The sequence below is a fragment of the Heterocephalus glaber genome, unplaced genomic scaffold (assembly GCF_053883595.1).
Source record: "Heterocephalus glaber isolate CG9 unplaced genomic scaffold, H.glaber_assembly_v1.0 deba00001442, whole genome shotgun sequence".
In the NCBI taxonomy this organism is placed as follows: Eukaryota; Metazoa; Chordata; class Mammalia; order Rodentia; family Bathyergidae; genus Heterocephalus; species Heterocephalus glaber.
Window position 1 is genome coordinate 15277748 of NW_028258296.1, and position 25334 is coordinate 15303081.

Here is a 25334-nt window from a genome sequence, read left to right on the forward strand (position 1 = left end):
CCTGATAATGACTCACAGGAAGCAACTTTTTGGCACATTCATCATCAAAGTTCTTAATTTTGGAGATCCCCGAGGTACTATCCTCTGCTGCCTTCTGCCTTTTCTAATGTCCTTTTTCTGTTGATTTACTAACATTGATAACTTCATTGTCATTTACATAAATGATTCTAAATTTCATAACCTGCTGCTTACCTGACATCCAAACATAGTCCTCTGGAATGTTGTATTAGAGTAATATTACCATCGGCAATATTATTAATGACCATTCCCTTTTTTCTTACCATTTTCAAGCCTTTACCAAATGCCGGTAAATCTGTCTCCACAGTATATCACAAAACCTTTCACCCTTCATGTCTGCTGCCATGTCTCATCCTATTAGTATTTACAGGCTGGACATTTCCAAGATTCGAATGTCCTCTTTCTGGTCTATCATTATTTTCCTCCAATCTATTTTCCACGCTGCTGCTAGAATAATCATTTTAAAATTGATGATTGATTATATCATTCCAGTGTTTCAAATAACCTTTTGATTATGCCTTAAAGATCTGTGTTTAATAATTTAATAAAAGATATGATCTCTCTACCTCTCTAGACATGAATCACACCAATGTGCCATATATTTTCTCTACCCAAATCTCAATAACTTCCTATTCCTAACTCCATTTTGCCTTTCTTGGTTCATTGACTTTGAGCCTTTTTTCTTGATCATTTAAATCTGACTTCATACTCAACTTTCAGATCTCATGAGCTAATGTAACTTTTTGTAGAGGGAATGCATATTCTTTAAGGAAAATGTAACGTATATATTCGCATGCTTTTGTAACTTTCTGTCTGTATGAATATCTGGTTGATGCAGAGTGATAAGGTTGACAGGAACTGAGAGGGTACAATGATAAATTTTTTGATGTACTAATTTGTGATACATTCCCTATGCATTACAGCCTTGTGATTCTGTGGAAATGTTTAAACCTTCTATTATTGTGCCCTCAAAATTACTATGTGAATTGGGCGAGCTAAACATCATCATCCCCAATGTACAGGTGAGGAAACCTAGATCCACAATGCCAAGTGCTAAGTAAAAGAAGTGCTTGATACCACATGCTCTCAACCTGAACCCCATGATATGGTTAGGACAGGATAGTGATATTTGTTGATGCAGTCATCAGTTATGTCTAACCATATGCATTATTTGTCAGATGTCATAGAAACATATAAAAGTACTATGTCTTGGAACTTATAATATTATTTTGGTTATAATTTCTTTTTGTAGTTAAATGTCCTGTTTTTTATTTAGCCTCACTCTATATTGTTTTCTTTTTGGTTATTCACATCTTTTGTTAAAAAGAGGGAAGATTTTTTTTTTAGGATTCTGGCGGTAATTGTTGTGAGCACAAATTGTTCTATGCTTATAGTTTACAGTTTAATGATAAACATTTTTAAAAGAAAAAGGATACATTTTATATTCAATGATAAGCATTGTTGTCTTAGAAAATTATGAGCAACAAGGATTTTGGAACAATTTTATTGAGATGACTTATGAATAAATTCTCCCTGCATTGTAGAAGGCATCATCTTTGCCCCATTATTAGATGAAATAAACCCAAGGACAAAGGAAATCCAGAGGTAATCCTTTTGGCAATCTTGTCATGCAATTTCTGCATAACATTCTCCGCAGTGCAGGATTGTTCAAAGCTTCACATGCTGAGTCTTGCTTGCTGTGCCCAAAACTAGCTGCCTCTTGCTGAGAAAGATTTTCTGCTAAGGAAAAGGAACTGAATGACTTGCTGTATCTGTATGGCCCAAGGTCCGAGTAGGTCACAATCCAGGGAGAGTGATCCACTGTATTTGTTTCACCTCTGATGTTCTGATTGGCTGAAAGTACTTCTCTTGGAAAGGAACATCTCATTTAATATTGCTGTCATTTGCACAAGTAACATTACTTTTCCTAGATCAATACCTTGTTTTTTTTCCTATGGTTTTTAGTCCTTTTACTACTTGATATCAAAACTGCAGAATTAGAAAGAAACAAAAATATGCAAATGATGAGACTTATGACACGGATAAAACATAAATAGAAAAGATTGTGTAAGAAAGTTATATCTTGTGACACTTCCAAATTTACTGACAGTGAATTTAAAATGTTCTGGGGAGAAATGCATGATATTGGAGAATAATTATTTTCTCCTGTTAGGCACATTGAGATCTGAAAGTATGTATGGATCTGTCTTAGTCAGGTGGCTCACACCTCCAATCCCACCACTTGGTATGATAAAACAGGAAGACTGCAAATTCAGTGTCAGCCTAGGCTGCATAGGGAGACCCTATTTCAGAAGAAGTAAAACAAAGCAAACAAAACAAAACAAAACACAGTAAACACCACCACAACAAAAAACAAGGTGAAGATCGATACAGAAAGTGTTTTAGAAGAAAGAGGATGTTGCCAGACAGAAGAGGGAGATTTTGCTATGAACATGTGAAACTGAAATGCCTGGTACATGATAGTAGATTGTGTGAATTCAAAATGGCTCATATATTATAGTAAGTTATCATCGATTAATCGTCATCCATCCCCACACTTCAACTAATCTTCGTAACATGGCTATGTATAATATAAGTATTAAACTATGTAAAGAAGTTATACATTAAAAATCTATAGATGTAATGGTGCTTTAATATATGGCTGTGTTTTTAATAATATATTGTTTAGCCTAAAACATTCCCCAAGTATATGAAATTGAAATGGGTGACTTCTTTATAAGATTAATGTTTGCAAGAAATTTCTCCTCTCATGGTGTTATTAAAAATTATAAAATGGAGAATTCCAAAAGCTCCCTTATGATCAACTTTTTCTTATTTTTCATCTCAAAGAGGTAGAATTTTCTCAAAACAAATACATAGTGTTAAGGGGGCCTTGCTTCATTTCAGTATGCTATCTTCTACAGAATAGCATATCATGGAAGAGTTTTGAAATTGTTTTTCCATATGTAGCTTGTAAAAATTCAAGAGTATCATAGGATGAGGAATATCATTAAAACAAATGAATGCATTAAGTACAAGGAGAACAGTTTAAATTTGACCTTCAATGCTCAGACATTAATTTCTGTGTTTGTAATTACTTGTCACAAGGATGAATACTAGAAAATATTTCTTGAAAGATCCATGAAGTAAATGTTTACTTGGCTACTAAATAATTATTATCTTGACTTTTTCATTTGTTCAAATTGAGGCTTAAAACATTAATGTATATTGAAAATTAAAACAAATATTGACATGACAACTGTTTTATATTATATTGTTCATAGATACATTTTACACCCTTTTAAGAATAGTAGCTGCTTTCGGGTGTGTAATACAATTTTGTAGAATCTCAGTTATATCCTATCTTCTAGAAACTTTTGATGTCATTCAATGTTTTTAGCTATATCTCTTAGCAAAAAATATAGTGAAAAGGGGGCCGGGGATTTAGGTCAGTGGTTTTGCCACCTGCTGTGCAAGCGCATGGACCCGAGTTCGATCCCTGGTACCAAAAAAAAAAATAGTGAAAATCTTGAGCAAATATGAAAAACTGTTTGTTTTCTCGAAATTGTTGCTGGCTTTTGAGATATTTGGATATAATTCTTGTTTTATTTTTTTTTAAGACTTTAAAGAATAATACTACAAGATACACAGAGAGTGTGGATAATTTCTGTCTATTTGTCACCAGGTTTTTCCTACCATTAGCTTCTTGTGTTGTACTGCATTTGTCAAAACAAAAATTTAGCCTTGATTAATTACTATTCGCTGCACACATCATCAGTTTTCTGTGAATGTTGCTTTCTTGTTACAGGATCCCTGTCTAGGACACCACATTTGCATTTAGTTCTGATAGCTCCTTACTTTCCTCTGGGCATGGGATCATTTCTCTCTCTCTCACTCTTTTCATTGACCTTGACAGCTTTGAAAGAAAGAAGTCAAGTGTGATATAGAATATCCTGGAACTGATTTGTCTGATGATTTTCTTGTGCTAAGTTCTGAGTTATGAGTTTTGAGAAAGAACTCTACAGATGTAAAGTGGCCTTCTCATTCCGCCAAATCAGATATCTCATGATGTTAGCCCACCATCTCCCAGGTGATGTCAATCTCAATGAAGTTAACATCTACCAGGTGCTGTTTCCACTGGACAGTAACTCTATCTGCCTGACTGACTGTCTGTCCATCTCTCTCTGTTTTTTTTTTCCTTTGGAAATGAGTTACTCTTCCATTCCACCAGCAAGGATAGGAGAATTAAGCTGTACCTCCTGGGGGAGGATTGTCTATGTAGATTATCTGGAATTCTTCTTCAAAGATTTGATCCATTTTTTTAAAGTTAAGATGCAACAATGGAGCTATTATATACAATTTAAATTTCATTCCTTGATTTAATTTTCTAGTTTTAAACCTGAGTGGCACATTTACAGTGCTTTTTTTGAGAAGCTGGAGTGAATATTTAAGAATAAAGGAAGCAGTTTACATTGTTTTTAAAATTTGTTTTCAATATGTATTGTCTGATAGGAAAAAAACAGGTCAGAACAGCCCTCTTACTTCTTTGATTAAAAAAATCATTGTAGGAAGACATTATATGTCCATTGGTGGACTTAGAAAATGATTGGTTTTAATTTCAACAAATTGGATAAAACAAAATATCAGCGTACATTATTAAATACAAATCTACTGACAAAAAATTGAGATGTGACAGCTAAAAATAATATTTTGAGATATAACTAAACACAACTGTTTCTTTTTGCATGCAGACAGATGGAATAAAATGAATTACAATTGCAACTACATACCACAATCAGAGAACATATTTTCTAAAAGTCTCAGCTTCAAGGGACTTGGTTTTATACTTAAAGACTAAATAGCTTGTTCATTGTGACCTCAGTGGGTAATAAACTAGAGACAATTGGTTTGGAACACATACTGGTCTGTGACCAATAAGTGCCTTGTAAATGAGTAGTGAAACTTCAAAATCAATAAAGATTTTTATGGGAAGCCAATCAAGAGATTTTCAAATAAAGAGTAGTATGTTCAAACAGATGACTGCCCATAAGGTTATGGCTGACTACATTCAACAGAGAGTATGCTTTGAAAAGAGCAGAACTCTACTACTCGCAAAGTAGAAAGTCTGTGTGAACTCAGTTTTATAAAATATATTGCTACTATCACATAAAATATATTACATCATAAATCTTTGGGATTATGAGACAGAAAATGGATAAAGACATACCTTGTAAAAGGGAAAATCATCACAAATTATAGTAATAAATTAGAAGGATTAGAAATTGCTATTAATTTACTGACTGGATAACACTGATGTCAGCATGCAATAATTTTATCTGTAAACGAACCATCTGGGTTTGAAATATTTAAAATTTTTTTTCTGTCCATTAAATTCCGTCTAGATGAGACTTCTACCTTGAAACAATGAAATCATTTTTGGTTCATTGAACTTTTACATACTCCATACAATTAGGCAGGACATGTGGGTTCACCTGAACAGGAAATCTTTCTACTGAAAGTTCATCCTAAGCAGCTTTATTTGTTACCTTTTGGTCACCGTGACCGAAATACCTAAGAAAGTCAAAGGAGAAAAGGTTTATTTTGGCCGACAGTTCCACAGGTTTCCGTCTATGGGCCACTGACCTCCAAGCCAGAAACATCATGGCGGAGAGGATGGCAGAAGAAAGCTGTTGACTTCATACTGCCAACAAGGGAAGACCTTGGGGAGCAAGGGAAGATCCAAGAAAAAGGCTTTAAGGAGCCCATGCAGTCCCCAGGGTTGTACTTCCAGGACCCACGCAGACACAACTGAAGTCTGATTTCCTAGTTCCCTAAGCAGCTCTGAAGCCAGCCAAGACTCACTGGCACATTCACCAAAACATATGCAATCTCAACTTGGGGATTTTTTGGTACCAGGGATGGAACTCGGGACTTTGTGCTTGCAGAGGCAGGCATTGTGCCACTGAGCTAAATCCCTGGCCTGATAATCTCAACTTCTGATGAAAACACAAAGAACATTCAAACCGGTATGAAGAAACTGAACCCAACTTCTACCCGTGAAATTCTCAGAGCAAACGGTGCTCTCCATCCTCACCGCCCCTCTGGGTCAGACACTAGCACCTCTGGCTGCTGTTCTGTCCCCGGTTCCCACTGAGCCCATTTGTCTACAGTGAGGCTTTCTGCAAATCTGATTCCTAAACCTCTGCAAAGGTGATCATTCGGAAATGTACTTGGACACACTACTTTTCTTCTAATAATCCTCTAATATTTTTCTCTTTCTCTCACAATAAAATGCACTTTGTTTAGCACAGCCTATGAAGTTTCTCCTGGTCTGGATTTTGCTCAGTTCTCCGCAATACCCTGATCTATGTTCAGGTTCTTCTCACAGTGAGTTGCTTCTATTTCTCTGTTTTTCGGAATTAAATTCTCTAATGTTGTCTCTTATTATCCTTTGTCTACATTGCTCCTTTAGCCTGGAACATTCTTATACAGTCTTGATTTTCCATGCTTGAACATGGTTTGGTTGCCCTCAGACTTTAAAAGAGCTAATCTGTGCATATTTCATTATTAAACTTGTCTACATTTTTCTTTGTACCTTTATCTTTCTTCCCATCTGTCTTCTACCCTAGATTCAAAACTACTGGAACTTCACTTTTAATTATTTCCCTAATATACAGTACAGTGGCCAATATTCAGTAAATATTCATTGCATATTTGCTAAAAACATGTTGAAACTATGTTTGTAAATATGTCCCCAGTTGAACCATGAATTTCTATCATCTGTATACATGCATTTGAAAAATAGAACATTTCCATTTTTTAAAATTTTCTACATTATTTTGATTGAATAATATTTTGAAGTTCATAAAATAAAAACAGCATACTGTCCATGTTTGGAAAAATGATCAGATTCTGTAGAAATTTCTACATGAATTTCCATCTCAAATTCTTCAGAAAGATCAGAAGTTTTTGGAATTACCTGTTAGATCTATATTTTCATAATTAAAACCTAGCACTTACTGTGATTTTGATGAAATTATATCAGTATCTATTGAATAATGAAAGTTATGCTAAACTAATGAACTCATTTATTCAAAAAATTTCAAGGTAGAATTTTCTACATACAGACAATTCAAAATGAGTGAATTTAAAAGTATTATGCTTGCATACACAAAATGTAAGGCACCCACTAAAGAGGTAAATGTAATAGTGGAATTGCATTATTTGAGATGGGACAAAGAAATAAATACAGATGATCTGAGTATTGCTCATAGGCAGAGGAGCATAAGGAACCCCAAGGAAGGGAAAACAGTAATTGAGTAATCACAGTAGAATTGGGAAAACTATTTTGTGTAAGCCAAGAGTACAGTAATTGAGGACACAAAATGCAAGAACCAAAACAGTAAATGCCACTTTCTACTAAGCCTTTACTTTCAAAACCTCTTCCAGGGTCAGGTGCCTCTTCCCACGTGAGTATCAATGGAGTGGTCACATCCCGCCAAATAGTTGTGTACAGTACCTAAGGAGAAAATTATCTCCTGTAGCCAAATTAACTGTATTTGAATAACAATTAGTTAATGATCACCGACATAGATATCTGGTAAAAATATTATTATAGGCAGCTAAGTTAGACAGAAATTAATATACAGTCAGAGAGGGACTGGGCCGGACATCAGCATTGTAGCTGGAGGTGCACCTTAAGAAGGCCAGGCCTTAAGATGGAGATGCAATGGCCAAGCCTACATGCCACCTTAAGAGATAAACAGTAAGTTGAAATTATACTGTAATAAGCACCATCTACTTCAGTAAGTCCAGCTAGGCATCAGGTACCCAGGTGGACCCATTCATTCCCCAAGATGCCAGGTACTCTTGTTCTTTCCATGTACACTTGCTACATGATTATACTTGTAATCCTATAGGTTGATTATAGTTTTACCCATGTGGTACCCATGTTGTGTGTTGTGACTGCTGTATAAATTACCCCCTGACAAAGTACCTCAGTGGCCATCCTATTTGAGATTCCTTCTGGAAATACAGAAGCTATTATTCTCCTCTTTATTTCCAATAAAACTTCCGGTTTTTCCTTTGGTTCATGGCTTCATCCCTTGATGCACATTTGACATCTAACAGGTTGGGAGATATATTTCTCCCATAGCAATATGACAATTACCTTACAAATATTATCATACTTGACTATACTATTACCTTAAAAGACAAGTAGTGTCACATTTTGCATAAATATACAATTACACAGGACTCATCACATGTTTATGATAACACAACTATAAAGTGAGAACAATATTTCAATGATCTTTTGACTTCCTAGCCTAAGTTCATAAAAAAGGACAAGAACATAGTTGATTAAAAAAGAATGTGTCACATGTTAGATTTATTTTTAAAATACTATTTTTCTCACTCATTTGATTTGCAAACATGTATTTCTTTCAAAACAGTTTATTGTACTTGCAAATAGGAGAATTTTCAAGTTAGGTAAAATTCTAAAGAGACTTATAGAGGTGGTTTTGACATTTAGAAGTGATATGCAGATATACTGATCAAAGGCGTCAAATGGTATTCTACTTGTAAGAATGTAGTAATTTTTAAAGTCATCTTGCATAAGGTTTACATTTGTTACGGAATACTTCTATTTGAACATTGTTTCAGTGTGTGTTTTTTTTCAGGAATAATGATTGACCTAACTTACTGTGTGATCACAAGTTAGGATGTATGATGCAAGGAAAGCAGCATGTTCAGGTTAAAAACACAAATAAAACAGAAGAACCTGAGAGTCTTGTTACTACTATCTGTGTAGAGCAGTATGGTTCTTCTGTAAATTCATATATCAGGATTGTACAATCTTGTTACTTTAAAAAATAATAGGTACCAACCAGAGCTGTTGTTAGCTATTAGTATGACACAAAGACATTTTGCTTATTTTGGCAGTTTCCTTGTGTTTCTTTGAAATTATATAAGACCTCTTACTTTCAAAAGTTATTTTCATAGACTGTTCAAGGAAGTAAAACTGCCAAGGTATGTGGAGTCAAATTTCTCTGCAGCGCAAAGAATAAGTGTGAAAAAATATTTCTAGTCTTGTGAAAACCAGAGCACAAAATATAAAGCAAAATTTCTGATCTTGTGCAAAGCATTTTCAAAGTCGAATGAAATTGCTGTGTGATAAGGGAAGCAGAGTTTGTAGTATACAGGATTATATGTCATTATGTTGACTGGAGCTTCTATTTTATAGTGCAGTGAAACTTCTTGGCTAAATCACCAGACTTTCTCAAAATATTCTTATGAATATCACACTTCAGTGAGTTATTTTGTTCATATATTCTGAGTATATCTGGAATAAAGTTCTATTGCATTTTACTTTTTAAAAGAACGTATTCAATATTGTACAACTGGAAGTCTAAATCTCAAACACTAAGGTGTATTAGTATATTAGGGAAAAAAGTAAAAACTCTAAATGAATACTCATGAAACACAAAAATAATAGAATACCAAAAATCATTTTTGTCTTCCCCCAAACTTGTTTATCACTTAAATGAATTAATTTCTTCCCAATTATTACACAAATTTTGACTTGTATACCTAAATCTCCTTAGCCAAAATTCTCAAATGAATTAATCTTATCTTTGCTACCTAAAGGAGAGGAACACAAACAAGGGCATCTTCAGCCTGTGACTGACTCTATATGGAAAGGAAATGATTCATCATGAGAATTCATAACTACAACACCACTCGCATACTCTCATATAGAATCAAGATTTAACATTAACATTAAAAATAATTGGTCTTGAGGGCTGGGGATTTATCACAGTGGTGTTGCGCCTGCCTCACAAGCACAAGGTCCTGAATTCAATCCCTGATACTGGAAAATAAATAAATAAATAAATAAATAAATAAATAAATAAATAAATTGTCTCCCAAAACCTAAAGCCCTCACAATTAAAATTTGAAAAGCCCAAGTTACTAAACACAGAAAAATACTAGTTGGCATAATCAACAGTTAAGAAAAAACAAAAACATTTTGGAACCCCAATCAATGCAGATTTTGGAGTTAAAGATTTAATATTAATTTTTTTCTAGCATCGAAAGAAGTAAAATATGTAAGAAAATAAGGAGCAAATAAGTATCTTAAAAACATCAAATTTGTAAAGGATATAAAAAATGAACGCACTTAAGAATGTAAATAGTAAAGGATGTGTATTAGTAAAATTAAGAAGTAAATTATCTAAATAGTAAAAATTCATTACTATAATGCAGGTGGTCAGATAAAACAATAAGCCAGATAGAGGTGAAGAGAGAGGTATTAATGAACTGAATATCTCAAAATTCCCTGTAATGAAGCACAGAGCAAAGGTAAAAAAAATATGAGAACTGAAAACACATGATAGAAAGAAAATCTAACACATTTGTGAATGGAGTCCCAGAAAAAAAGGATATGGAGTATAGAAAAGAAATATTTTACATTGATGTATTAACCAACATTTTTCTAGGTCTACTGATGTAGTGATTTTATAATCTCAGTAAAAGGAGTAAATTCCTAGCACAGTAAATGATAAGAAGTTCATATTGGGCAATAATTTGAAAGTGTTATAAAGTATAAAAAGAGAGAAGAGGGAAGTTTGTTTACAATGTGTTTGCAACTACATACTTCCTAGATGCCTCAATAGCAAGCAAAGAAACTGAAAGATGGAAATAAGAATGTGCAAAGTATAGGGGAAATAAATTTAAATTAGAATTGGATACTTATAACAAAAATTTAAATCAGTAGGTGACATAATTTTAAAACAAACAATGATTGGGTTAATCAATTATAGATCACTTAAATTCTACAGAATGCATTTAGAAGGAATGAACTTGAACCCCAAGGAAGAATCAAAGAAACAGGCAAAAATGGTATGATAAAATTAAGAATACACAAGATATACAAATAATTGGCTTTATATAATGAGTAAACTTTTTTGTTCTTCAAAGGAAAAAATTAAAATACAAAGACAAAGACATAGCACCTAATTCTGTATTCATTATATATTATTTATTTTACACAGAAAAGTCTAATTACAGTAATTGAAGCTTCACCAGTGATCACATTTACCCATTTTTCTACACGTTGAAAATGAATGTCAGATCATTTGGGAGGCATGCCTTTCAATCTGTCTTTTTCTTTACATAATCATACCCAAGCTATACTTTTATTTCTTCTTTATAAACATTAATAATATCTTTTCTTTTGTTGTTTTCCTTTCCTGATACAAAGTCACACAATTTTCTTTCTTTCTTTTTTTTTTAGTACTGGGAATTGAACTCAGGACCTTGTGCTTGACAGGCAGGTGTGGGGCCATTGAGCCAAATTCCAGGCCCTGTCACAAAATTTTTAAAAATTCTATATGATCATCTCTGAGAGTAACTTTTTTCCATAGCTTTGTTGCAAGTTTTGTCTTCTGATTATTTAAAAAATATGCAATATGGTTGCCTAGTTATGTAGGAAAACTTTACTAGAGAATTCAAGTTTCTCCATGGGAGGCAGCAGAGAGAAATTAAAAGGTTTACAGACTTAAATAGGCCCAAATTCAAATCCCTCTGAAACTCTAAGCATTTCTTTTACCTGTTTATTTCTCGGTACCTGAGTTGCCTTTTATCTCATATTTGTTTTATTCAACTTTGTAATTCCTAGTCTCCATGAATCATTCTTGTATTTGCTTTTGGTAATGTTTACAGACTTCTAAGTGTTTTCATTAATTATTTCAACTATTTGTTTATTAGTTAACCATTATTTCAGATATTAATTATTTCAATTATTTATTAGTAAGCTATTATACAAATTATTTGGGTTACCTTAATAACTTTGAAGCTGGGACACTGAAAACTATATAATAATTTATCCTCTCTATTTTTGTTGTTGTTAGGTTTTGTCAAAAGGAGCAATAGGGAAGACTGGCAGGGAGGAAGAAGGAAATAAAGGGTTTGCTCCTTTCTGTTTAATATTCTTTTCAGAATCATATCAGGGGCCAAATACCTTCTCTGAAAATGTTGGCCTCTTCAATAAATAGTGCTGTTTGGCTTTCCATATGCCAAAGACTAAAACTAGACTCATATCTCTCACCATACACTAAACTAAAATTGTAATGGGTAAAAGATCTAAATATTAAAACAGAAACATTAACTGTACTGGAAAACAAAAAAAGGTAGAAGAAGACATAGGTGTAGGCAAAGACTTTATGAACAAAACTCCAGTCACATGGGAAATATTACAAAGAATCAACAATGGGGATCTCATCTTATTCAAAGCTTTGGCACAGCAAAAGAAACCACCAACAGAGTGAAGAAACAACCAATAGAATGGGAAAAAAATTTTACCAGCTGTCCTCAGACAAAAGACTATCCAGAATATATAAAGAAATGAAAAAAATCAAACTCCTCAAATTTAAAGACCAAATAAAAATAAATCGGCATCTGAGATGAATACACACTTCTCTTGTGAAGTACAAACAGCAAATAAGTACATGAAAAAAATGTTCAGCATCACTGGTCATTTGATAGATGCAAATTAAAACAACCAGTTTCCTTCTCACTCTAGAAAAGAATGGCTATTATCAAGAAATTAACCATTAACAAATGTTGGCAGGGGTGTGGGAAAACGGAACCGTGCTCCACTGCTGGTGGAAGTCTAGTCTGGTCCAACCCACTGTGGAAATCAGAGTAGAGATTCCTCAAAAAGTAGGACTAGAAGTCTCATTTGACCCAGCTATTCCCCTGCTGGGTATCTTCCCAGAAGAATTAAAAGCATCATACCATGCTGACATATGCACACTCATGTTTATAGCAGACCAGTTTGTAATAGCTAAAGCTTGAACGCAGCCCAAATGTTCATCAACCAATGAATGGATAAAGAAAATGTGTATTTTTTTTTTTTATAGAATGGACTACTGCTCTGGAATAAAGAAGGATAAACTTGAAACATTTCTAGGTAAATGGATGCACCTTGAGACCATACTCTTAAGTGAAATAAATAGGATACACGTGTTTAAATACTGCATTGTTTCTCTGGTGTGAGAAACCAAAAGTGTAAATAAGAACTAAAATGTATAACAGATATTGTGAAATAGGAAGAAAATGTTTAAAAGTAAAGGGGTACAATAGAGCGAGAGGATAAAGGAAGGGAACAAAGAGAAAAAATGAGAAAGATAAAATGGAAATAAAGCTTTTGTAAATAAGGAGAGTAAGAGGGGTCAAAGGGAGGGGAGGGGATTGGGAAAAAATGAGAATCAAGATCTGTCATGTACAGGTACAAATTCCCTATGATGAATGCAATCATGTATTCCTATGTATACCTAAATTGTACCAATAAACTTAGTTAATTAGAAAAAAAAGAATCACATAAGCCATGACCTAATCCCTTCACCAGCAGCTACTTCAAATTTCCTGCTTCTTTTAGCTCTCCAGAACACCATTGTTCATAATGCCAAAAAACACAAAATAATCCAATAAATATCGGCAGTGAAATACATTATGATGAATCATAATGCAGCAGTAAGAATGGATGAATTGATGTAACATTAACATGAGTGAATCTCAGTAACGTTCTTGAAGTGGCTAGGTAATAAAATACGTATAGAATGATTCTATCTATATAATGCTGAAAAACATAGGGGACCTACACATATGTTAAAAACCACAAAAAGAGTAAGGAAATTATTATTTCATAATTTAGTAGTTCTGTACTGAAACAGAAAAAAATGTCATTTAGAAGAGCCATCTTTAGAACAATCACATAAGTACCTGCAGTGCTGTTCATTAAACTTAATACACATTTATCTCAGGTAATTTTTTGTGCCTAAGCTATGTTTCATAATAAAATCAACCAACGTTTTAAGGTATATTTTCATAAGACTAGTAAATAAAAATAAAGCATAAAAATTCAAAATCATAATTAATAGGGCCTTAGTAAGATAAATTAATACTCATAGAAATAGCAGATTTTTCAAGAGATTTTACTAAAGGAAATATAGTAGAGGAAAAAAATGAGTTTTAGTTGTATTTATGCCATTGAGATTTTCAAAAAGAAAGGAAAGAAAGAAGAGAGGGAAAAAAGGAGAAAGAAGAAGGGAAGTGATGGTGGGCAAGAGGAAAGGAGGGAGGAGAGAACTAGGAAGGAAGGAAAGAAAAATTTGAGAAAAAAAGAAAAACAGTTCTATCCCTCTTGAAAATTTTAAAGAGAAAACACTCCTCACAAATTGGAATAGTGTTTATATGACTATGAATGCATGTCATAATTCTTGAACTGTGAAAATCTGTATTCATTACAATAAAAGTAGAAATTAAGATAAAATATGAATATTACCCAAATGATTAGAGCATCTAGATAGTGACCACGTTGTTTAGCTTTTATTCAATTAAATCATTTTTGTTTGTCCTGATCCTAAACTTTCACACAATTTGGCAGACAATTTCTTAATCTTCTTTAGTACTTCCATTTTATAGTTATTGGATGTGGTTTTCTTAAAGTAAATTTAGTTATTTCAAATTAAACATTTATCCTTTCTAGCCACTGTAAGCTCCATACTTTGCCCTCTCTTTTCTGCTCATTTTTCATTCATTATCAGCTACATCCCTTTATCATTTTCATTATTTCTTATCTGTTTCAGAATTTCTAGAGGAGTTTGGACAATTCTTACATGTTATTAGGTTTGAAAATTTACCCTCACGTTATTAAGAATGTTGCTCTAATTCCCAGCACAGCTGAATGCTCCACTTTTCACTATTTTATTGATAATTCAGGGCATCTTCTTTCCTAAAATTGTATTTCTGATGCACTTACTGAGAAGAAGGTGATGAAGAAAGGATTCTCATTATTGTGCATTCCATATTATGAATTTTTCAACTTGTTAACAATTGCATGTATCCTCGAAATCAATATAGAAGGTAATTTTTGGAACCTTTTTTGGAGCGGGGTGGGGGTGGGGGAGAGTATCATGCACCAAGCCCATGACTAGCAGAGGTCAAACAAAGGGACATTGGCTTTCACACTGTACCCCGGTGTCCTGTTTCTCTTTTCCACAGTGGCATGTTCTTGTCTTTGTTGTTTTCTGCTTTTTAGTGGTGATTTTGCTGTTTACAATGATCCAAAGTGCTGTCTAGGAGCCTCAATTGCAAAAAGACACTAATATGTCTTTTTTATTTCTTTTTTCTTCTACTGGCAATCAAACCAAGAGCCTTTTCCTGAGCTACATCACCACTATTTTATTTTTTATTTTTTGGAGACAAGATCTTTCTAAAATGCTAAATGCCCAGGTGGGGCTCAAATTTGTGAATCTCAGCCTCCTACAGTGCTGGGATTACAGGCCTGTGCCACCAGGCCCAGCTCATATGATACCATGTGTTACAGAGGAAAGAACATGTACTGGATAAACTTCATTCAAGCGTGAACTATGAGACTACTGGCTATGAGATCAATGTTATCAATCAACAATATATATTATATAGGGTGTCTTTAAATAGAGATACATATTAATTAATTGATACATAAATTATGGCCAGATGCTCCAAGAATAAACCTTGAAAAAAAAAAGCTTCGGTGTTGATTAATTTAATGGTCACTGAGACTATATAGACCGCAGCTACGAAGAATAATAAGAACTGTCTGTTATTAAAAACAAATAATTAAGGAGGCATATATATATATATATGTTGTACATAGCACTTATATTTATATATGGGACTAATATATATATTTATATATGGGACTAAATTCCTTTTTGTTTGATAATGTGGTTATGTATATATGTATATCCATGTAGAATATATACCACTAGCTATGCAAAACAAATTTATGTTATCAGTTTGAAAATTAGAGATTGAGAAAATGAAAATTTCTACTGAGCATGGAGTGGTCAAAAATTTTACAATGTATGTTTTTATTCTTTTTCATAAATAAATGCTACAGACAGCATTATGCCATTGCTACGGCTTGTAGCTAGATGTCCCCACAAAGCTTCATGCAGTCATAGGTGGGGCTTTTTGGAGGAGGTAGGATGTAGGTTGTGTGATGGTGGGATTAAGGATTTGATTCTGGGATTAATGGTGCGATGCTGGGACTAAGGGTGCTGCACTCCTTGTGTGAGTGGTACCTGCCCTAAAGGCAAGGCAGGTAGCCTGGATGGAATATAAAGGACAGAAAGAGGGCTGTTGCCAACACTTGCTACTTCTGCTTCTTCCTCTGCTGCTGCTTGCTGCTGCCTGGCTGCCCTGCAATGGACTATTTCTCCTCTGTGATGCCCCCCTGCCATACTATTGTACATTAGAACCAGCTGACTGTGGACTGAAATCTCTACAAACTGTGAGCCAAAATACAACCATTCCTCCTTTAACTTTGGGTAATGGATATTTTGTCTCAACAAAAAGAAAAGTAACCAAGACAGGTATCTATACTGACTTAAACATAAAATCATATTTATATGGGCTTTTATGAACTTGACTAACCTTTAGAAGAGTAATAAATCATTCATTTGCATATGTTAAAATGAAGATTTTGAAGAATGTAATCTATATTGTTCATAGCTATGAATCCATGTTTGCAGGGCTTACATTCATATTCTATGGTTAGGTACATAAGAAAGAGGGTAGTTCAGCACACACATATGTGTCCATAAGAATATATACTATAGGGCCGGGGATTTAGCTCAGTGGTTTTGCCTCCTGCTGCACAAGCACAAGGACCCGAGTTCGATCCTTGGTACAAAAAAAAAAAAAATTATGCTATGTACTTGAAAATATTTTTGCATAACATTTTTTTCGGTACCGGGGATCGAACTTGGGGCCTTGTGCTTGCATAGCATTTTTAAAGGAAGAATTTTAAATGAATGTAATTACGATATTACTTAATTTCTCATAATTTGTTCTAAGCTATATATTTTATAGATTAAATTTTAAATAACTTCTTGCTGGCCCTTTACATGTCTTATTAAAGACTAATATTTGTTCCACCACATCTCTAATTTATTAATCAAATCTCTGAAGGGCATTGAATAGACAATTGTACATTATTCTACTATTCTTTCTTTCTTTCTTTATTTTTTATTCTACTATTCTTGATATATTAGTTTTAGCTAAAATACCAATGGGCAAAATGAAAGAATCGTCAGTAACTGTTCTACCTCTCTCTCTCTCTCTCTCTCTCTGTGTCTCTCTCCAGAGTTTTCATAGATTTAGATACTAGTCCCTTTAGTAAAACAGGTTCTAATGAGAAAGACATGAACCAAGAACAGAAGTCCATTAACTTGATCTATTTTGAATTCTTAGAATATGAACAAAATTATTTTTTTTAGCTTGAATGTTTGTGGCCCAATGGCATGCCTATTAGAGTTTTGTCTTAGATTTGACTTAACACATTTATTTCATTTTCCAACTTTGTGTATATCTTATTGTCTAAGATTGACAAAAATTATTTGTAAAACTTATTTCTCCTTGGTTTACTTGTAGTGATGAGAACAATACTTTTGTATTACCTGTGTTTAGAGTGACGGAAATCAAATTTTGTCACCATGACATTTGATCTTTTGACTTTATTACTCAGTCAAAATGTTGAGCGACTTTCACATTATTCATCCTAACTAGTTTCCTGGAACAAGTCCACAAGCAAGCATGGGATACAGAATGTTAGATGTGGTCTTTTCTTAATAAACTTGAGATATTTGAGCATTGAACTATAGTACTCTTGTAATAGATATTTTATTGTGATAGAAATGTAGTTAACTATCAAGACCTTTATTACCAAGCCTAAGCTCCAGGAATGTGAATTTCATATAACTTAAGTGATACAATTGATGGTTTGTTCTCTAAACAAATGATCAGAGCTCCAACAAACAAGAACATTTTTGTTGCAGTGATTTTTGTTTCCTAAGTGTATGAAGTCATATTCTAACTATTTTCAGATACACAGGCACCCTGAGCATAAGGTGGCATTTTTCAGAATTATGACTTACCATCAGGTGTGAGCAGCAGGTATGGGGATCTCAGATCAGGCATGAGAAAAAGAGAAGCAGGAAGGGAACAGAAATCTCAAATATAAAAGGGAACAGCAGTCAGAAAACAGGAAGGGATCTATACAAAATAAAAAATGAAATGAAAAGAATGAACTGTGTATAAAGATAGTCACAAATAAATTTCTATATAAATGTTTTCCCTCATCTTCTCCCATTCTCTTGCATTATTTGCACTGATACCTCAGTCTCTAAAGACCCAGAGAAAATCTAACTCAAAAAGATTTCACCAACCTATTCTAAGATACAAGGTTTTATGTGGGTTTTTTTTTTTTTTTTTTGGTACCAGGGTTTGAACTCAGGACCTTCCGCTTGTGAGGCAGGCAGTGGCACCACTGAGCTAAATCCCTGGCCCCTTAAGACACAAGTTTTTACTTCCGATTCATAGTATACCCACTTTCTTAGTCTGTCAGCTGTAGCATCTCCATTGATGCCTTTGAAATACTCCCACTCCTGACCATATTTGTCACTTTGATTATTCAAAACACCACTAATCCCAAATCCCTTCAAATTTACAACTCCCTCAATTGCTGTTTTGCCTTTTTCTTCACAGCCAATATTTATGGAGATATCATGAACACATTTTTACTATTTTCACTTCAATTATTCCTTTCTCATTTTTTGGAAACTTGCAGTTTGGTTTCTGTCTCCCTCATAGTTGGCTGCTTAATTCAGCTGATCTGTACTGACTGTGATGCTAATTCATAGGATCCTTTTGAATACTTAGTTGTCCTGACTTCTCCACTCATTTTTCTCTTAGAATTCTTCTCTTGGTTTCTCAGACACAGTTTTCCCTAGTTTTACTGTTGTTTGTCTTTTTTTTTCCTTCCCCTGCTCCTCTTAAATTCTAACCACACTGAGGACCTTAGAACTCTAAATGAACTGTGATGTCTCTTATATTTTACAAGGAAGGGATACTCAGTCTGACTAACCCAGCTATGCCTGCTCCCTTCTTGAGAGCACAGGAAATATGTGGCAAGAAATACAGGAAATGTATTTAGGAGCACAGGAAATATGTGGCAGAAATACAGGAAAGCAGTGAGCAGAGGGAAATTATGAAAGGCTGCCATGGTCCTTACTGTTTTGTGGCCTGGTCATTTTTTACTGTCCTGTCCATACCATTCCAAGAACATTACAAGGCTGTGTGAGGGGTAATCACGAGTCTTGCCATTACCTTAGGAAAATGTGTACAAGTGCCCTATGATTTCAGAGCCTTCCAAGCCCATTTTTGTTATGCTGTCATTTTCACCTTGCCTGAGGGCAAATCATCCTGAGCCTTCTGAGTGCCCTTTCATCTAAGGTTCCTTTTTACTGACTGTAATTTTCCTCTACTCTGGTGCAGCGGCTCTTTATTTTCACTGACTCTCTTACGTTGTCTCATATCATTCCAACATTGTTCACTGGTTCTGTTCTCACAGCAGGTCCTTGAGACATTAGATCCTGGGAGATGAACTTAACTGAGAGAATGAACTGGGAGGTTGAGGGCAGAGAGTTACTATACTGAAGACAGCAATTAATATGGGGTAGTAACATTATGTAGAGAATAATGCCATTGCATATTAACAGCTGAAATTATACTTTAATGTATGAAAACATATATTCATATTTTTTCCCTCTAGTTCTTCTTTTTTATTTCCAGCTGTACATGAGGCCCTAGCTAGATGCTTTATCACATTTTTATCTTTGTAATAGCCCTGTGCTTAATTTCATCTGTCACAAATATTTTTATATATTTCTGTCTCTCTGGCATCAGTATCACAATATTATATTATTTGGAGGAGACATTGGAAAACACCTTGGTTGTATATTTTAAAATCTGGTGGTAGATGTTCTATTTTTTGGAATCATGTTCTATCTAATCATTAAAGAAAAATATCAAAGAAATGATATTTAGGTACCGATACTTTACCAATTCCCCCAAACACATAAATTCTTCTTAATATCCCATTAAAACTTAAATAGCAGGACATTATAAAGATATGAAAGCCTTTGAAATTTGGTCATACCTACTGAAGTGGATGTTGTCAACAGAGCTAGAATATTACCAAACATGGCAGAACAAGAGAAGAGATGACTGAATTTCTTTGGGGTCTTCAGTCTTACCCACATGGAAGTGGCTCATGCATTGAATAGTAAATATCCAACGCTGTAGTATCAACAACACAGTAACGTTGATTTTTCACAAATCCCATATTTTCACACTCCTTCAGGACAATCTTATCTTCTTTTTACAATTGGGTTCTCATGCTGAATTTGTCATGTACTATCATTACCCTGGATGATTATGCGTTCCTGCTTACAAGAAATACTCTAGAGGTTTCAAATATACCAAATGTCATGTTAAATGTTTGTACTGGGATTACTGCTGAGTGAAAACTTTCTGATGATGGGTATTGGAGGTAGCCGCCATCAAATTTCTACTTTTCAGTTGCAGGACTGCTTTAGGAAACAGGAGATCATTTCATGTACTAATATCACAATAAGACTTTACAAATAAAAGAAGTGCAGATGGAAAGGATCTTTTAGGCAGGATCACAGGGGAGCTGGTTTGGGGTAACACTGTGTAGTCAAACACTATCCTTTTGCTGTGTGCTTACCACCTTTTCTCATTGTTTTCCTTTCAGTGTCTCTCACACTAATAAAGTTATAATTTAAGATGATGAATGGTCCAAAAAGACAATAACACAAATAATTTGAAGAACAGTGAAAAACATAGCTTAAAAATTTTATGTAAAATTAATTTTATTGCTTTGCCACTGTCATTTACGATTGTTACTATAGTTGGGGGGGAAATTACTTCTAGTAAGGGGAAATTTACCTACTTCAAAGATAATTAAAAGTAGTGAAAAAAATCTCAAAAATGAACCTTCTATTTTGTGTGGGAAACAGAAAATACAGAAAGTGAACTGACTCAAGAAAATAAAATGAATTAAAAAATATCAGAATCTCTAGCCTTCTGGACACAAAAAGGATCAAACATCCAGACAGCCTGAAAACTGGCACAGATTCTGTGTTCTACTCCTTGCTTGGGGGAAAGCAACGATTTCTTTTTGCCAAGTCAGCCTCAGCATTAGTCAAGAGTCTTTCCATGTTTGTGGAGATTGTGCAGGTTGGGCTTATATGCTGAAAGGGATGTAGTGGCATCTTTATCACTAGGAAAGCCATAAAGGAACCAGCAGAAAATGCTGAAATATTGAAAAGATGTTGTTTGACAAAATATCCATCTGACCGGGAAGGAAGATTTAGGCAAGTTCCTGTGTCCTTTACTGAATCAAATATGAAAGAAGTTGGGCAGAAAGTTATTCCTTTTGTATTTTATTCCTGTTACATGAGACCAGGTCAAGACTTGATTCAACCACACAAAAGAATCCTTTGGTTTTTCTACTTCACTCACACAAAATTATGTGTGTCATGTGTAACTTACAAAGATACAGGTTAAAATTACTTAACAAAGAATTTCTCAAAATGTGTAGTTGTGGTAGAACATATATTTCTTTTATGTGAAGTCTTGGAGAAATCATACCCTCCAACTTCTTATACTGTTCTTTCTGCATTATTTACAATTCTAGTAGAGTAAGTCCCCAACTTACAAACACTGGAGTTGCTAACTTTCACAGATACCAACAGGAACATTTGTAGATATGAACAAACTGTGGAAGTAGCTCATGTGTCTACCTTATCATTTTAAGGTAACTATAAAATAGCTTATTTAGAGTATGTGTGTGTGTGTGTGTGTGTGTGTATGTGTTTTATACTTTACACTGTAAATTTGTCAAAGGTGTGTAAAACTTACTTTGTCAGACTTAAGAACAAATCTGACTTATGAACAATCTCCCAGAACGGAACTCATTTGTAAGTCAGAGACTTACTGTAGTGATGAAATATAAAGTTAAAATGCATACTTACCTGGAAGGGGAGACACCATGATCAAGAAGGTGGTTTTCCCAGGGCAATGCTTACCCATTGCACTGTGGATGTGCTGACCTTTAAAATTTCCCCAATGTGGAAAACTCAACTACATAATTTGTGGTAGTGGGGGACTGTGCTCATACTTTCCCCTGATTTAAAAGATTTTAAATGCAGTTCTGTATAGTTTTTGAGTACAAGTTTCTAAGTCAAATGGAGCTAAATCCAAACTTTGCCTTTGGCTTTTACCAATTGAAAAATCCTGAACTAGCTATTGAGCTATACAGTGCTCAAGTTTTCAATTAATGTAATAGGACTATTACATACTTTATATTTATAAGAGGATGAAATAGTAGAGCATATGTTAAAGAAGATAACAAAGCAACTGCCATGTAGTAAGCACACTGAGAGGTTATTGTATCCATCTGAGCATGCAAAAATATTTATTGAACACTTACACTAGATAATTGTTCTAGGAATATAACATCCTTTTCATGTGAAGAAGGCTAATAAGAAGTGTGGTAAACACTAAACAAATAGAGGATATGTTAAATGGAAAATAAATTCTAAAGGCTAGTGATTGATTGACTAGGGGAACATTTTTATTGTTGCTTAAAAACTTTCCTCTTCAATTTTATTTTCCAGGGTTTGTTCTTAGTAAATGGCTTATTTCATTTAGCATGATGTTTTCAAGTTTCAATAACACCATAACCTGTGTCAGAATTTCCATTCTGTTTCTTTGAGCTTTACTGAAGTATAATTGAAAAATAAAAATTGTACATTTTCAAGCTATCCCTGGTATTTTGATATGCATACGCACTATGAGAGGATTACACAGTCAAGTTAATAAACCTTCTCATCATCTCCAATTATTAACCCTCTGTATATGTGTATGTTTGTGTGTCTGTGTGCCTGTGTGTGCATGTGTGCATGTGAACCTACTCAAGATCTCCTGTCTTAGTAAATTATAAGTATATATTATTATTAACGATAGGCATTATGTTATACATTAGTTTAACAGAATCTACTCATCTTATAACCACAAATTTGTACCCAGTAACTAAAATTGCTCCATATTTCCCACCTGCGGAGTCCTGATACCTATTCACCAATGCTCTTTTTTGAAGAATTCCAACTTTATTCATTTTGCTTATGGCTGTGCAGTAATTTTTATGTCTCTTCCATGTAACTTACCATAATAATTCCAGGTTCATCTGTGTTTTTGCAAAGGCAGAATTTTCTTTTGTGCCTAAAAGCTGAATAATATTCCATTGTACCATATAGACACTACAATTTCATTATCAAGATATTCATCATTTCAATGGACATGTAGGTTGTTTCCATATCTTGGCTACTGTGAATAACAGAGGCCCCCACAGCAAGTTCCAATCTCCTGCTCCTACCACTCTGGTTAAAAGAAATACTCCAAAACAGAATTTAAGAGCCAGAGAAATGGGGAACCACAATGACCAATGCTCATGCAAGCAAGGTTGAACAAGCAAAGCCTCTGAACACCCAGAGCTGCTGACTTTTATTGGTGACATTATAGTTAGTTTGAGGTGAAGGGGCTACATGACAGGATGTATAGTTGTTGTGGACACGTTACTGATGCAGGCAAGGCTTGTAAAGAAAGACAAAGTATTCTTGAATTAGGAACAGAACAGACAAAGTATAGGTTAAGGTTAATAATTAACCTTGTCTTTATAGTAAAGAAGGTCTTAACTCTAAACAGAATTTGGGTAAGAGTCACTCTGACCTTGGCATATAGGCTTCAGGTGGACTCGCTTCTCAAAACAAGGTAATTGTGGGGTTAACGCTTTACAGCCTGCACTGCTCACAGCCTTCTTTGGGCATAATCAATAAGGTGGTCTCCCATAATGAATAATGCTGTAATGCAAATGTCTTTTTTAGAATGGTTATTTTATGGTGATTTTATGTCTGTTGGCTATATAGACTGAAATGGGATAGTTGGTGGCATTTTCATTTTTATTTTTTCATTTTTTGAGGAATGCCTGTACTGTTTTCTATAATGACTGTATTGTTCTAGTGTATTTTCCCTCAACAATGTGTAAAGATTCCCTTTTCTCCACCCCCTTAGCAACATTTCATATTTTTAGACTTTTTAATAATATCCCGCTTAATAGGAGTGAGTTAATAACTCATTAGGTTTGATTTGCATTTCAATGATGATTGCTGATCTTGAGCACCTTTTTATATGCCCACTGGCTATCGATATGATTTCTTCAGAAGAAAATGTCTATTAAGTATTTTGCCACTTTTACATTGTTTTTCATTTTTCCATTTTGCTATTATGTTGTATGCATCTTTTACACATTTTGAATATTAACCTTTTATTAGATTGATAACTTGTGAATATGGTCTCATGTTCCATAGTTTGGCTTTATATTTTGCTGATTGTTTATGTTGTCATGCAGAAACATTTATTTGATATAGTTCAACTTTTTTGTTTCTACTGTTACTTACACTTCTTGTGTCATACCCAAAATAATCATTGCCAACAACATTGTCAAAGAACATTTTCTCTACGACTTACTCTAGCATTTGTGGTTTCAGGTCTTACATTTAAATCTTTAATCCTAAGTTTATTATTTTTTGTTTGTGCTATCAAATAAGGGCCAACCTTCACTTTTTTCCAAGTGAATATACAAGTTTTGCAATACCATTTAATGAAGAGACTGTGATTTCCCAACTTTGTAATCTTAATGCATTTGTCAAAGATTAGTTGGCCATGTATGAATAGGTTTATTTCTGGGCTTTCTATTCTGTTCCTTTGGTGTGATTTTCTCTGTTTATCCCAGCACCACATTGTTCTGACTACTATGGCTTTGTAATATAATTGGACATTGGGAAGTGTGTGCTATGTATTAATTTTGATTTTCTTCCCCAAGATTGTTTCAGATATTTATGATCTTTTTTGTTTCCATATGCATTTTAGGATTGCTTTATTGATAACTATGCCATTAAAACTTTGATAAAGATGTCTTCAGATCTGTAGATCACTTTGGGAATTGTGGACACTTTGACAGTACTAATTATTCTAGTTTGTGAATATGGGATAACTGTTCATTTATTGATGCCATCTTCATCTTTTCATTATGTACATTCTTTCAACAATGGCTTATTTTTCTCATGAGATTTTTCATCTCCTTTACTAAATTTATTCCTAAGTATTTTATTCTTTTTAATGGTATTGTAAATGGGATTTATTAATTTATTTATTCATACTGAGGATTGAACATCCCTTATGCAAAATTTCAAACTCCAAAATGCTCTAAAATCCAATTTTTTAACACTAACATGATAAAGCAAGTAATAGGTAATGTACCTGGCCTTGTGTGATGGGTC

General features: G+C 34.0%; 1 non-coding gene across 1 annotated transcript; it reads left to right on the forward strand.

The window, feature by feature from the left end:
- The first annotated feature begins 21960 nt into the window (after positions 1-21960).
- LOC147827614 (U1 spliceosomal RNA) lies at positions 21961-22123 on the forward strand. Its single transcript, XR_015452107.1, has one exon. It is a non-coding gene; the product is annotated as a U1 spliceosomal RNA (small nuclear RNA).
- Positions 22124-25334: the final 3211 nt, after the last annotated feature.